This window comes from Rhinolophus sinicus, linkage group LG15 (genome assembly GCF_036562045.2).
Source record: "Rhinolophus sinicus isolate RSC01 linkage group LG15, ASM3656204v1, whole genome shotgun sequence".
Lineage (NCBI taxonomy): Eukaryota > Metazoa > Chordata > Mammalia > Chiroptera > Rhinolophidae > Rhinolophus > Rhinolophus sinicus.
In genome coordinates, this window is record NC_133764.1 from 39,856,575 (window position 1) to 39,868,621 (window position 12,047).

The 12,047-nt window shown below is 54.2% G+C and overlaps 1 protein-coding gene across 4 annotated transcripts in view; it reads left to right on the forward strand.

Moving 5' to 3' along the window:
• Positions 1–12,047, forward strand: part of RPTOR (regulatory associated protein of MTOR complex 1) — a 270,956-nt gene that overhangs the window by 200,773 nt on the left and 58,136 nt on the right. The gene's annotated exons all lie outside the window — the stretch shown is intronic.

The window sequence follows — 12,047 nt, forward strand, 5'->3', positions numbered from 1 at the left end:
GGGGCTGCACGAGTATCCTGGGGTCATCCCCACAGAGGTGTTAGGGCAGGCTGCCCCTGTGGCGAAGGCGTCTTTTATTCCCGTGTCTCTGTCACTGCTGGCGGGTGGGTCCTGACTGTCTCCTTACCCCTCCCCGCCCTGCATGGCAGCCTTCTGCGTGGGGCGCGCCGAGGGACCTGCAGGCTCTCTGGGCCCCTCTGTGAGGTACTGTCTGCTGGCTCCCCGCAGCCTGGCCTCAGGGCTCCATCCTTTTCCTGGCCCCGTGGTGCTGACTTGGTCTCTCATGGGCGTTGGCGGTGGCAGCGATCCTTGGATGTTCCTCATGTTCCTGCCCTTCTCGGTGCTGGGAACGCCCCCTTCCTCCTCAGGCCATCCACGGCTGACCTTGACCTCAGTTTGACCTTGACCGTTGCTGGGCCAAGTGCCCTGGGCATGGCTGTGTCCAGCAGATGTTCGTTCTCTTGCTTGTCTGCTCCGGATGATACATTTTACCTTCCTCTCCATCAAACCAACTTCGGGGAAACAGAGACTTCTTTAAAAGCTTGTCCGAAACATTGGATTGAAAAGTGAAAACAACTGAATTTCAGTCCTGTCGCCCTCATTTAATTCAGCAAGCTATCTTTACATCCCTCGGCCAGCCGTCATCTGCCTCCCTGGCAAGTTCCGGCACCAGTGCTTCCAGCAGCCTGCGTACGAAGCTCAGAACCACGATGTGGGAAGCCATTTGGAAGTTTTAGAATAAAGAGAAGAAAAGTATAAATCTCATGTCTACCCAGCCATCTCAGTGACACTAAACCTTTTTTTTTTTAGAAACACAGCCTAAGAGACTTTTCTTTCTTTTTTTTATTGGGGAAGGGGAACAGGACTTTATTGGGGAACAGTGTGCACTTCCAGGACTTTTCTCCAAGTCAAGTTGTTGTCCTTTCAATCTTAGTTGTGGAGAGTTCTGTTCAGCTTCAAGTTGTTGTTCTTTCAGTCTTAGTTGTGGAGGGCGCAGCTCAGCTCCAGGGCCAGTTGCCGTTGCTAGTTGCAGAGGGTCAGCCCACTATCTCTTGTGGGAGTCAAACCGGCAACCTTGTGGTTGAGAGGACACGCTCCAACCAACGGAGCCATCTGGGAGCTCAGCGGCAGCTCAGCTCAAGGTGCCATGTTCAATCTTAGTTGCAGGGAGCAGAGCCCACCATGACTTGTGGGACTCGAGGAATCGAACCAGCAACCTTGTGGTTGAGAGCCCACTGGCCCATGTGGGAATCGAACCGGCAGCCTTCGGAGTTAGGAACATGGAGCTCTAACCGCCTGAGCCACCGGGCCGGCCCCGACACTAAACCTTTTACTGCAAATCTGAAAGCTTAGGTTTGTGGATCAGGCAGCCATACCGCTTGGTCATTTCTGGTTGGCCCTTTGTCAAACATCCTTGAAGAGCCCAGTTCTGTGAAAAGAGGAGGGTGGCTTTTCTTGGGAAGATTTTTGAAACTGTTTCCCTTCTACTTCCATACCCTTCATCTGTGTGTTTAGAGCTGTGTTGGCTCTGTCCTTGGTACCTGCTGTTGAGGACCCGCAAAAAGATTCCTGGATGCATAAAACTTGACCCAAATGCAGTGATCAGCACCCCGAGCCTGTGCCCCCCAGGACCCACCACACTGCACCCCGAGCCTGTGCCCCCCAGGACCCACCACGCTGCACCCCGAGCCTGTGCCCCCCAGGACCCACCACGCTGCACCCCGAGCCTGCCACCCCCGGGCACCACCACGCTACATGAACACACTTAAACCAATGTTGATTCTCGCATCTACCAGTATTTTCAGTACCTGGAAATAGATTGTCTAGTTTTAGGAGTGGCTATTCTGCCTTAATTTCTTCCTTTACATAAATGGACAGCCCTTCAGAACCGCACTTTGCTGTTGGATTTTCCCGTGGTTTACAGCTGATCGTCACATTTCAGTGATAGGATCTGGTTCCAAGCTGAACCTTGGTCCCATTTGTGTTCCCGGGGCCTGTGTGGGAGGCCCCAGCCGAGCGCTCCCCCAGTCCACCTGCTGTCACCAAGCCTCAGGGCCTGGAGGTTACTGTTTGCACGGCGCTGGAGGAATCACACACTAGGTGCTTGCGGAGCTGTGCCCGCGGCCGTCCCCCTGGCCCCCCGGCAGTGTTCCTACACTTGCCTGCAGGCGCCACGACCATCCTGTGAACTCATTTCCTAACCAGCCCGTCGTCCCTCTGAGAGGCCTTTGGACGTACTTCCAGGTGAGACTGACCGTCAGGCCCTCGCCCTCCCCACCCCGTCATGAACATGCCGAGGCCGTGGGTCCTCAGAGCCTGGAGTTCTGTGTGTGAACAGCGTGTGTCCCTGTGCCGCCCTCACCATCTGGCAGAGGCCGTGCTGCCCGGCTGGCCTCCACGCACCCACGTGGTGTGGCCACCGTGAGGGTCAGAGCACTCATTGTTTATGCACGGGACGCCCAGGTTGGGCCCAAAGAAGCTGTAGAGGCACCGACCCCAGCCTGCCTGGCCCCGTGCCCTCAGCTCCGTGTCTGGGAGCCACCCAGCCCACGGGGCACCTCTCCAAGAGCTGAGAAGGAGAGGCCCACACGGGCTGCACCCCCAGCTGGCGGATAAGCCTGGGGCCCCTCTTATCCCACAAGCATATGGTCAGCACACTCTGTGCCATTGCAGGGGGCTCCTGAGTGACCCAGCCTGGCAGGAATCATCTCTGCCTTACAGACGGTAGGGTCTGTCTGGGCAGAGGAAGGAGGGTGGTCCTAGGAGGAGGGACAGGCCCAGAAGACCCATGTGACAGACGACGGGACCCGGGGGTCACTGATGTGGAGAGAAGGTGTGACTCGAGAGGAGGAGACCCAGTCCCAGCCTGTCAGGAAGGCCCCTTCTTCTGTCTCAGCCCTGACCGTCTCCAAGGAATCTGCTCGGGGAAGGACAGGTCTCTTCCAAGTCACCCGTACGCCACACTTCTCTACACGTGACGCCACCGAGCAAAAATGACCAGGCACGTGAAGAAGCAGGAGAACCTGGGAGGAAAAACCGATCTACCAGAACCTATTCAGGACTCACAGATGTTAGAGTCAGCAGGCAGGCCATTAAAACAGTTACTGAAAGTCTCTCACATAGAACAGTCCAACTGAGGCTCGGAGGATATGAAAGGACCCAACTCAAACCCCTAGAGCTGAAAGCTACAAAATGTGACATGAAGAACACCCTGGGCAGGCTTAACAACTGAGCAAACACTGCGGGAGAAGAGTGGGTGAACTGAGAGACGCAGTCAGAGCCTTGCAGAATGAAGCCCTGTGAGATGGGAAAACAAGAGCGTGAAGGGCGCAGTGGACCAAGTTGAGGGACGACAGCAAGGCCCTAACGGGTGTTGGAGCCCCGGGAGGGCTGGCAGGAAGATATGTGAAGGGATGATGGCTACAGACCCACAGATCGAGGAAGCCCAAGGGGCCCCAAGCACCAGAAGCGCAGAGTGAACCTCACCAGGGCCCGTCAAATCCAGCTGCATAAAAAACAATGGTAACTTTAAAAACTCAAAAGCAGCCAGTGAAAAAAGGAACAGAGAAGCAAAGGTAAGGCTGACAGCGGATCACTTGTCAGAAACAGTGACGACAGGAAGACCGGGGAGCTACGTGCGTCTTTAACGTCCTAGAAGAGAAACCGACCACCCAGAATTCTGTACCCATGAGTGTGAGCGGTGTGGTCCCAGGAAAGACATTCTCTGAGTGAAAACGGAGAGAGCCGCAGGGTTCTTCTCTGTAGCCCCACAGTTTTGCTAGCCCGCTTCCCAGTCTCAAAATTACTGTTTTCTCTGCAAAGTAACTTCATCGTAGCTCACTGACTGACAGTACCTGTATCTCCCCATTCCCCTCCCCCTCCTAGTGCACGCGCGCGCGCGCACACATACACACACACAAAAGGCGATGGAAAAACGAGCAGGCTTACCCTTCTCCACCGTCCAGGGATGACTCGTGTCATCAAGACCTGAGCTCCATCGAGTAGGCAGAGAATTGGCAGCAGAGCCAGCTTTCCTGATGGTCCAGCCACAAGGTGCCCTGGGAGGGGCTGGTCTGGTGAGGCCCAGGGGCACATGCTGCCTCCTGTGCTGGTGGCTGGTTTGTGTCCCAAACACCTTTTCCTGCGGCTTTTACTTGGATGAGCTTCAGAACAGGTTTAGATTTACAGAACACTTCGCACCTGAATAGGCCCCATGTATCCCACACCCGGCGTCCCCTGTTGTTAACATCTTACATTAGTACGTTTGTCACAACTAAGGAACCCATCTCGGTGCATTATCATTAACTAAATCCATAACCTAGATTTCCTCGGTTTTTATGTAATGCCCGTTTTCTGCTCCAGGATCCCACATGGCATTCAGTCCTCACGTCTCCGCAGGCTCCCCTGGGCTGGGACATCTCTCAGGTGCCCCTTGTTCTGGGTGACCTTGGCAGTTCTGACAGTGCTGGGGGGTTCTGGATACTGTCCCTCTGCTGGGATTTGTCTGACGTGTCTCTCACGGTTAGTCTGGCCTCGTGGGCTTGGGGGAGGAAGACCACGGAGGCAAAGTGCCCTTCTTATCATGTGACGTCAGAGTCCGTGCTCTCAACGTGACTCGTGAGTGTTGCTGTGACCTTGGTCACCTGGCTGAGGTGTTTGTGTCCCCACCTGGTGTCTTTTTCCCCGTTTCCATCCTGTCCTCTTTGGGAGGACGTCACTGCGACTTGCTGGGATTTTCTGTTATGTGTCCTTCTTTAGGTCTGTGGCTGAACATTACCCCTTTATTCACTGTCGTTATCTTTTAAAATCTGGATATTATTCTTGTAACTTCTTTCCATTATCATTGATTTAGGCTTATGTTATAAGGTGTAGTATTGGAGTTGCTTGGTTTTGTTGTTTCTGCTTTTCTGGGGTTTTCTAGTATTGTGTCTTGCAGTTTGCTCCCTATGGAATAGCCTTTCTGCTCTACCGTCTTCCAACAACACCCTGCAAGTGGACCAGGCGGGAATGGCCTCGCTCTGCCCACAGGCAACTTTGGCAGTTACGGAGCAGTTAACACAGCCAGGCTTGTCTTCACATCAAAGCCCCACCTGGGTATGGCTTGTCACAGGCACCTGAGAGGTGTCACTGACCCTTCCCGCCCTCATTTTAGCAGAGATAATTTAATTGCATTGATGGTCCGTTTAACTTCTAAACCATGCATGCAGAAGCACAGTCGCAGTGTTGGGGAACCCACGTCTCACCCGGAATCTGTAGTCAGGCAGGACGCACTGTTTAAGTGACTCGCAGGCTGGCCTGCCACTTGGTGAGACAGAACCGCCATGAACGGCCTCATTTTAGCTGTCATCCAGTTAGACGAGGTGGCTGCTTTTCTGAAGCCCTCAGAGTGGGCTTTCCTCTGGGGAGACATTCAGACCCACCCTCGTGGGGTCCCTGGAGGACTGTGGAGCCCGAGGCCCACCAGTCACAGGAGCTGTCTCCCTGCCCCAGCCTAGTTCAGGCCTCAGGAGACTCCCTGCTGAAGAGGCCGGGCTGCAGCGGGGGGCATCTGTCTACCTGTCTGTGTCTGTATCTGGCAAGAGGGAGGCCACTCTGGGCAGACTGGATGGGGTGCTGGTGGGGAGGGGACAGATCGCCCTTTTGTAGGGTGAAGCATCAGCCAGCGCCCAGGGCAGTACAGAAAGGCCACTGGTCTGTGGTGACTGGGGCTACGTGATGGCCTGTCCGGCTGCGCTGGCCGGCCCGAGAACTCAGCCTGCTGTGTCAGTGCTAGGGAAAGGCGGTGGCGTTGACGAGGAGTCTGTCATCAGGCTGGGCTGAACGTGTGGTCAGAGCGTGCCGGCTCGGACCCCTTTCACACCCAGGGCTCACGGGGCTGTCACTGTGCCTGGCGGGGACCCAGAAAGGACACCGAGGAGATGCTACACCACCACTGATGGGGTTTCTTCCGGGAACGCGAGGCTTGTTCCATACTTGGAAAGCTCTTACGAGAGCATGTTAATAACCAGAAGATGGCTGACGTTGATCTCCTCTTAAAGGAAGAAAACACCCAATAAAACAGGCGTCAGCAGCTACTTCTCTAACATTTCAGATATTTTCATATCAGCCCAAAAGCCAAGATACCACTGTCACTACTGATTAGACAGAGAAAGAATGTAAAGGCATAAACGTTGGAAAAGTAGAGTCAAACCGTAGGTTTGCAAATGGCAGGCACATGTGCCTGGGACACCCAGTGGAATCAATTAAACACGACTAACGAGAGAATTTAGTCAGGTAGACTGGGATTGAAGTACAGAAACCCAAAGAAACAGCCAGTTAGAAGATAAATTCACCCCGTTTTCAAGAGAAACCTAAATCAGGAATAAGCTTGACACATGAGAAACCTGTGCAGAGGACTTTCACGCCTTCCTGAGAACACAGAAATCAAACTGGACAGAGGGAACCATACCCTGTTCGTTTACAGGAGTGGTCGTCGTCATAAATACTTAAGTGTTCTCTAAAGTCATTAAACTTCAATGTACCCAATGAAATAACCAGCAACCTTTTTTCATTTTATCTGAAACTAGACACGCATACTCTAAACTTCTATGGAGAAGTAAATAGGAATATCCAGGGAAATTCTGAGTAGGAAGAATAATGACAGGGGACTAATCCTACGAGGTGTTAAAATTAACTGAGGCCTCATAGTAAAGTGGTTGTCGTGCCGGATTATGGCCACACAGACCAACCAGTGGAGCCAGGAACAGACCTCAGGACGTGCAGGGTCTTGTGTGTGGTGAAGCCAATACCTCAGACCCTTGGGGAGTTAATAGGCCCTGAGCGTGTGGTGTTAGGACAGCTGCATGTCTGACTGCACAGCCTGAACACCAGAATGAACTTTAAAGGGCGAAATTGTTTAAATATAAAGAATGAAACCGTGAACACACTGAAAGAAAACCCACACCAATTTTGTTTTAACCTTAGAGTGATGATAGCCTTTTTCTTGACTATGACTTAAAATCTAGATGTCTTTGAAAAGTTAATGAACTTGATTGCATAAAAATACAAAATATTTGCATGGGGGAAAATACCATGAGCAGAGTTTTAAAAAAGAATCTATTGGCCGGCCTGGTGGTTCAGGTGGTTGGAGCTCCGTGCTCCTAACGCCTAAGGCTGCCAGTTCGATTCCCACATGGGCCAATGGGCTCTCAACCACAAGGTTGCCGGTTCGACTCCCACAAGGGATGGTGGGCTGTGCCCCCTGCAACTAACAACGGCAACTGGACCTGGAGCTGAGCTGCACCCTCCACAACTACAATTGAAAGGACAACAACTTGACTTGTAAAAATCCTGGAAGTACGCACTATTCCCCAATAAAGTCCTGTTCCCCTTAAAAAAAAAAAAAATCTATTGGGAGGAGCGTTTAAGCTCCTGTCACAAGTAAAAGACTAGCTGCCCTAACGTAAAGAGTTCCAAGAAAACGAGAAAAACGCTTAACAACCCAGTAGAGAAATGGTCAAAGAACACGAACCAGCAGTTCACAGACAGAAATGCCAATGAAATGTCCACCTCTTCATAACAAGTGCACAGTGAGACTATGCCAAAATGCTGAACTCTCAGACTGGCAAAAATTCAAACACTTAACAACGCGCTGTGCTGTGAAGATACAATATGGTGACAGCTATCAAAATCCCAGATGCGTTTATTCTTGGACCTGGCAGTGCCACGTCTGGGGATTTGCACTTTACCTGCACGTGTATGAAGTAACAGAAACGTTCATTCATTGCCATATCATTGGGAACCACAACAGCGCATGTCCACTGGGAGGCCCACTCCTCAGAGGAGGCTGGTTCCGTGGGCAATGCCGCCTCCGTGGACGGGGTTGGGCGTTGGCTGTGGAGACAGGACGCTGTCTGCCAGCCGCTGTTCGGGGTCGCTGAAGGGAAGAAGAGCGGGCACAGGCCGCACTGCAGTGTGTTTGTTAGGGTCGGACGGCTGGGTCCCTATATTCATATTCACTTGTGTTTACATAAAGGGACGTCGGAAGAATAAACAGGAAACTAAGGAGGCGATTGCCTACAGTGGAGGAAGCAAACGGACGGGAGAGAAGGGAACTTCTCAAGCTGTACCGTCAGCAGCGTCTTGACTTTTGAGCCTTTAAATAGATTTACAAGTTTTAGAATGTGTATGAAAAAGTAGGTTGAAGGGATAAACGTGTTCGTATTTTCCCACTGATAACGGGCGTCTGACGTGAGGATATTTAAAGTTATAAACCGTTTGTGGGAAAGTGCACATTTAAATGTCTTGCTGGGCGTGGCGCATGGGAAGTTGCTTGTGCCGAGGGTTTGAGCGCACGGGGACGCACGTCTGAAACTGCCTGGTGAATGTGCTGCCGACTTTGGAGGAACAGAGGGTCCCTGCTCTGGTGTCGTTATCTCCGGCCCGACTGGCTTTACGGCTGCTGTTGAATCTCTGGGTGTGTGAACACCCGCGCAGCCCACGTCTCTCCAGGTGGGTGCCCCTGGCCTTCTCCGCCCCAGTGAGGGGCCCGAGGCTGGCTTGCTCTGGTGCTGTCACCTCGTGATGGAGACAGTCTTCCCTTCCGTGTCTTTCTCATCACCAGTGAACTCTGACCCCAAGGACAGGAAACCAGTGCCTCCCGCACCGTGTGAGAGTTTCTCCTGTTCCCTTCAGGACATGAGTCATGCGTCTGCTGGTGAAACTGCTGAGGACCAGCCCGCCGATTGGGACCTCATTCGATCTGTCACGTGTGTCTCTCAGTCTGTTCAACTGGCGTCTTCCTACTCTCCCATAGAATGGACTTTATAGTCTGCGGTGAGGAGAACAAAGGCAGGGTCTCTCCCTGCAGCAGTTTGTAAGACCTGCCCTCGCCTCACAGACTAAGCCCTGCAGGACCAGGGTCTCTGCTCCGTCCCCCTGTCTGTCTGCAAACCGCATGGGGCTGCCACGTGAGATGTGCGCTGCCCCCTCTTCTCTATTGGCTTTTCTTCTCTTCCTCTCCTCCCTTTTTAAACATATAATTCCCCGAAATCCTGAGACAAGAATCCTGTCGGGAGAATGAAAGGCAGGTTGGAACTGGCTTCGGTGTGTGTGTGGTGGGGAAGGAGCTTGTTTCGGTGAAGCCGTTCCGTTTTCACGCTTTTCCTCTCCACCTTTTTACTGTGGCCTTAATATGTCACATCAGTGGCTTGATCTGGGGACAACAAGGAACGGACCAAACGAGATGGGGAGGGCCCTAGGAAAGGGGCTGCTTGGAGGACTGGCAGCTGCCAGAGCCGGGCGCCGCTGTGGTCTTGCCACCAGCCTGCCCCTGCCAAGTGTGCCAGGTGTGTCGTCTGCCAGCTGCATTTCTGTGCCTTTGTGCTCAGAAGGCCTTCCCTTCTCTTCCCCGTAACGAGGCTCTCCGCCTGACGCCCAGCGCCCTTAGCAAGTGGGCACGGCAGGCCACCTGCTCCCGGCCTGCGGGTGTGGATGGCAGGGCGGCTGGGCCATCTGAGCACATTCTCAACCGCATCATAACACCTGCTAAGAATGGAAAGCACAGGGGGACCGTGACAAGATGGCACCATCGGTGGTGCCTCCCTGGCCTGACAAACCATCAGAACAGCTTTTCCTACCACGGCACAGTGGTCAGACTCCTGTACTGAGGCAGGTTGTGTTTGCCTCAGGCGCTCGGACTTGCGTGTCAGCTCCCCGTCGCTCGGAGGACGTGCCTGGGAGCGTGTGGGCCTTGTTTGATGGGTTGTCCTCGGGCTTAAAAACGGCCGTGCCTTTATTCTCTGAAGGGGGTCCCAAGCCCCGATCCTGGGCCCAGGCCTGACAGCGCTGTCCTGGCCTGTCCCGCCTGAGTCTAAGGCAGGGAGGACATGTGCTGAGACCTCCTAGTGCGTGTATCACGACCTTTACCCGAGGCCGGGAGCCCCTGGCAGGCCTGACTGAGGACTGGCTCCCTCACCCGCCGGAGCCCTGGCACCCCCGCTCCCTCACCCCCACCCTCTGGCTCCTTAATCCCACGGAAACGTCCAGTCCTTGTCAGTTTGTTTATGTGAGGAAGGAGCACCTGATGATCAGAGCCGCCCTGAGAAATGGGCCAGCTCGGCAGGGACTGGGGTTCCAGCTGCCGTAACCAGCAGCTTCCATCTGCAAAGCCACTCCTGCCCCGTGACAGAGGGCTTCACGCGGGAGACGCCCTGAGCCAGTGGGCCTCTGGGAAGCCGGGAGTATGTCACAGCACGTGACCTTTTTCCTTTTATTCCAGAAACTCAGTTCTTAAAATCCTGACCTCGCGCTTCTTCAATGGCCCCATCCTCTGGAATGGAGCATGCTGGGAGCTGATGAAATGTCACGTCTCTGTGGATGCAGTGCCCTCAGGGTCACTGATTGGCTTTTCTGGATATTGGTCCATGCAGCCCACATAGCATCACAACCACATTTGGGGGGCACTGTCTCCAAGAATAAGAACATCCATAATTTGCATGCCACCCCCCAGTTTTTAAGTCGCTCCTGCATGCTGTCTGTTTAGTCTTTGAATCCACTCGATGAGCAGATTCCTTAAACTTTCCTGGAGTCCCACCACTCGCCAGAGGGAGACCTGGCGAGGGAGCTAGTTTCACCTTGTGCCCTGCCTCTCCTTCTCGTCTCCACGCGGATGGAAACCTTTCCCCCTGCGCTGTGCGCCTGAAACCTCCCCAGCTGCTCGCGTCGGCTCTGAATGTCTGAGGCAGGGTCTCTCTCGTCCTTTGAAGAACCAGCACTTGCAGAAATGCCCCCAAACCATCCAGCCTGGTGTGAAATCGGGGCCCTGTAACCCTTCGCCAGGATTCCCGACCCTCCCCCCCCCCCCGCCCCCATTGCTTCCTAGAGCCTGTCTGCCTCCTTCCTGGCACCTGTCCCTGCCGCCCTTCCCTCCCCCGCACCTCTGTGGCCTTGGGTTCCCACGGATGTGCATGAACTTCTTCAGCTTGGCTCATGCTCCACACCTCAGAGTGTGCACCTACCTTCCTCCTGAGAGTGAGGTGCCTCTGATGCACTGTAGCCCAAACTGCGGCACTGCACCTCCCGCCCAGGTCCCGCCAGAACACTCTCCTCATGTCTGCGGGACCATCCCATCCCCTCTGCCTGCTGCACCTGCCCCCCCACCCCCATCCAGTCGGGCCTCTGCTCACCTTCTACTGCAGCTACCAGCACAGCCCGAATGCCTCCACCTCTGGATTCCGGCCTCTTCAGGGCCTGCTCAGTGCAGCATTCAAAGCCCTGGGCCACCTGCCTCCCGCCTTCCGCAGCCCTCCCTGCGCCCCCATCGTAGGAGAATAGAACCCCCTTCACCCCATCCCCCCTTCTGCCCTGGCTCCGTGGGTAATTGCAGCTACTCCTCAGGGCAGGCGTGTCCTCCAGAAATCACGCACCCTCTCCCCATCGTCCCCCAAGCCTGGTGCCTCCTCACCGTGTCCTTAACTGCTCACTCAGGTCCCTCCGGGAGCTGAGCAGGGCACAGCTGCTGCGTCTCTAGGACCAACCAGGGCTTGGCAACGGCAGGTCCTTGGAATATGTGCTCAGCCGATGAGCACAGATCTGACGGAGCTCACAGGTGCCGTGCGAGGGCTGCGAGGACCCGCACCCCTCAGCTCTTTAGCTGTAACATGTAAATTCCTACCTTAGAGCGACTCCTTTGGGGTAAGGAGCTGGGCCTCTAGGAAGCAGCCATTAAAATATAACTGTGACACAAGTAATTCGTCACACATCACTGTTTACATTATATTCACGTTATTATAGTCACACATCATTGTTTTTCAGTATTTTGTAAGCAAAGTCTTAAGACCTTCCACAGGGCCTTGGGTCAGCGGAAACGGAATGGTTTTGAGTGCTGGGCATGGCCCCGCTCAGAAGGAAGAAGACAGGAGTGTGGACTCCAGGGTGACATGGGGAGGGAGCATGTGCAGCTTTGGGTGGCCCGGCAAAGGGGCAGGGCCAGCGGCCAGGGCAGCCAGCCATCAGGTGCCCAGGAGTTTTCAGAGAACATCTTAGAGCTGCTGCACTTCTGAGAACAT